Source organism: Acomys russatus, chromosome X (genome assembly GCF_903995435.1).
Source record: "Acomys russatus chromosome X, mAcoRus1.1, whole genome shotgun sequence".
NCBI classification, from domain to species: Eukaryota; Metazoa; Chordata; class Mammalia; order Rodentia; family Muridae; genus Acomys; species Acomys russatus.
Window position 1 is genome coordinate 65234540 of NC_067169.1, and position 3431 is coordinate 65237970.

The window sequence follows — 3431 nt, forward strand, 5'->3', positions numbered from 1 at the left end:
TTAACAATGAAGCCAGTGGGCTCTGGCGATTGACTTATCTTTTTTTTTTTTTTTTTTTATTAAAATTTTTTTAATTTTTTTTATTAATTTATTCTTGTTACATCTCAATGGTTATCCCAGCGCTTGTATCCTCCCATCCTTCCCTCCCTTCCATTTTCCCATTATTACCCTCCCCTATGACTGTTCCTGAGGGGGATTACCTCCCCCTGTATATGCTCATAGGGTATCAAGTCTCTTCTTGGTAACCTGCTGTCCTTCCTCTGACTGCCACCAGGTCTCCCCCTCCAGGGAACATGGTCAAATGTGAGGCACCAGAGTATGTGAGAAAGTCATATCCCACTCTCCACTCCACTGTGGAGAATGTTCTGACCATTGACTAGATCTGGGTAGGGGTTTGAAGTTTACCAACTATATTGTTCTTGGTCGGTGCCTTAGTTTGAGAGGGACCCCTGGGTCCAAATCTGTCTAGCATAATGTTCTACTTGTAGTTTTCTAGGACCCTCTGGATCCTTCTACTTTCATATTCTCCCATGCTTCTCTCATTTAGAGTCCCAATAGGATGTGTTCCCCTCTGTCCCAGTTTTCTGGTAAGTGAAGGCTTTCGTGGGACATGCCACTTGCGACAGTATGCAGATATAAGTGAATATATACCATGTGAGTGTTTCTGCTTCTGGGTTAACTCACTCATTATGATCATTACTAGTTCGACCCATTTATCCGCAAATTTCGGGAATTCCTTGTTTTTAATAGCTGAGTAGAATTCCATAGTGTATATGTACAACAGTTTCTTCATCTGTTCTTCTACTAATGGACACTTAGGCTGTTTCCATGCTCTGGCTATTATGAATAAGGATGCTATGAACATGGTTGAGCAAATTTTCTTGTTGTGTGCTGGATCACATTCTGGGTATATTCCAAGGAGTGGAATAGCTGGGTCTTGAGGAAGCCCTATTCCCATTTTTTTGAGATAGCACCAGATAGATTTCCAAAGTGGCTGTACTAGTTTGCATTCCCACCAGCAATAAAGGAGTGTTCCTCTCTCCCCACATCCTCGCCAGCATGTAGTGTCACTTGAATTTTGGATCTTAGCCATTCTGACGGGTGTAAGATAGAATCTCAGAGTAGTTTTGATTTGCATTTCCGTGATGACTAAGGAGGTTGAGCATTTCTTTAAGTGTTTCTCAGCCATTTGATATTCTTCTGTTGAGAATTCTGTTTAGTTCCAAGCCCCATTTCTCAATTGGGTTATTCGGTTTGGTAGTGTTTAATTTCTTGAGTTCTTTATATATTTTGGATATTATACCTTTGCAGAGGTAAGGTTGGTGAAGATCTTTTCCCAGTCTGTAGGCTGTCGCATTGTTCTCTTGACAGTGTCTACTGCCTTACAGAAGCTTCTCAGCCTTGCGAGGTCCCATTTATTAATGGTTGACATTGAGGCCTGGGCGGTTGGTGTTCTGTTCAGGAAATTGTCTCCTGTGCCAATATGTTCCAGGCTCTTCCCCACTTTTTTTTCTAAGTGACTTAATGTCTCTGGTTTTATGTTGAGGTCTTTAATCCACTTAGATTTGAATTTTGTGCAAGGTGACAAATATGGGTCTAGTTTCATTTTTTTACACATAGACCTCCAGTTAGACCAGCACCAATTGTTGAAGATGCTATCCTTTTCCTTTGAATGGATTTGGCTACTTTGTCAAAAATCAAGTGACCATATGTGTGTGGATTCATATCTCGGTCTTCGATTCAATTCCACTGATTAACCAGCCTGTTGCTGTGCCAGTACCATGCTGTTTTAACAACTATTGCTTTATACTACTGTTCGAGATCAGGTATGGAGATTCCTCTGGAGCACCTTTTATTGTACTAGATTGTTTTAGCTATTCTGGGTTTTTTGTTTTTCCATATGAAGTTCAGAATTGAAATTTCAATGTCTTTAAAAAATTGTGTAGGTATTTTGATAGGGATTGCATTGAATCTGTAGGTAGCTTTTGGTAGGATGGCCATTTTTACTATGTTAATTCTCGCGATCCATGAGCAAGGAAGATTATTCCATCTTCTCAGGTCATCTTTAATCTCTTTCTTCAGAGTTTTGAAAATTTTTTCAAACAAATCCTTCACATGCTAAGTTAGAGTAACTCCTAAACATTTTATATTGCTTGTGGCTAATGTGAAGGGTGTGGTTTTCCTAATTTCTTCCTCTACAAGCTTGTAATTTGTGTTTAGGCAGGCTACAGACTTTTTTGAGTTAATTTTGTTTTCAGCCAATTTGCTGAAGGTGTTTGTCAGCTGTAGGAGTTCTCTGGTGGAATTTTGAGGGTCACTTATGGACACTATCATATCATCTGCAAATAGAGATAATTTGACTTCCTCTTTTCCCATTTGGATACCCTTGAGCTCCTATTGTTGTCTTTTTGCTCTGACTAGAACTTTGAGTACTATATTGAAGAGATGTGGAGAGAGTGGGCAGCCTTGCCTTGTTCCCGATTTTAGAAGAATTTCCTTGAGTATCTCAGCATTTACTTTGATTTTGGCTATTGGCTTGCTGTATATAGCCTTTACTATGTTGAGGAAAGTGCCTTGTATCCCTTATCTCTCTAGAACTTTAAACATGAATGGGTGTTGAATTTTATCAAATGCTTTCTCTGCATCTAAAATATGATCATGTTGTTTTTTATTTTCAGTTTGTTTATATGGTGGATTACATTGATGGATTTCCGTATATTAAACCATCCCTGCATACCTGGAATGAAGTCTACTTGGTCATGATGAATGATATCTTGGATGTGTTCTTGTATTCGTTTTGCAAGTATTTATTTTAGTATTTTTGCATTGATGTTCATAAGAGAAATTGGTCTGAAATTCTCTTTCTTTGTTAAGTCATTGCGAGGTTTAGGTATCAATGAGACTATGGCCTCATAGAATGAATTTGGTAATGTTCCATCTATTTCTATGTTTACGAGTAGCTTGAATAGTATCGGTATTAGCTTGCCCTTGAAGGTCTGGTAGAATTCTGCACTGAAACCATCTGTCCATGGGCTTTTTTTGGTTGGGAGACTATCAATGATTGCTTCTATTTCTGTATGGAAAATGGGACTATTTAGCTTGTTTATCTGTTCTTCACTCAACTTTGGCAAGTGAAATTGATAAAAAAAAATCATACATTTCCCTTAGATTTTCAAATTTTGTGGTGTATATGCCTTCAAAGTAGGATCTTATGATTCTTTGTATTTCTTCAGTGTCTGTTGTTATGTCTCCCTGTTCATTTCTGATTTTGTTGACCTCAATACTGTCTCTCTGCCTTTTAGTTAGTTTGGCTAATGGTCTGTCTATCTTGTTGATTTTCTCAAAGAACCAGCTCTTGATTTTGTTGATTCTTTGGACTATTTTCTTAGTTTCTAATTTGTTAATTTCAGCCTTGAGTTTGATTAATTCCA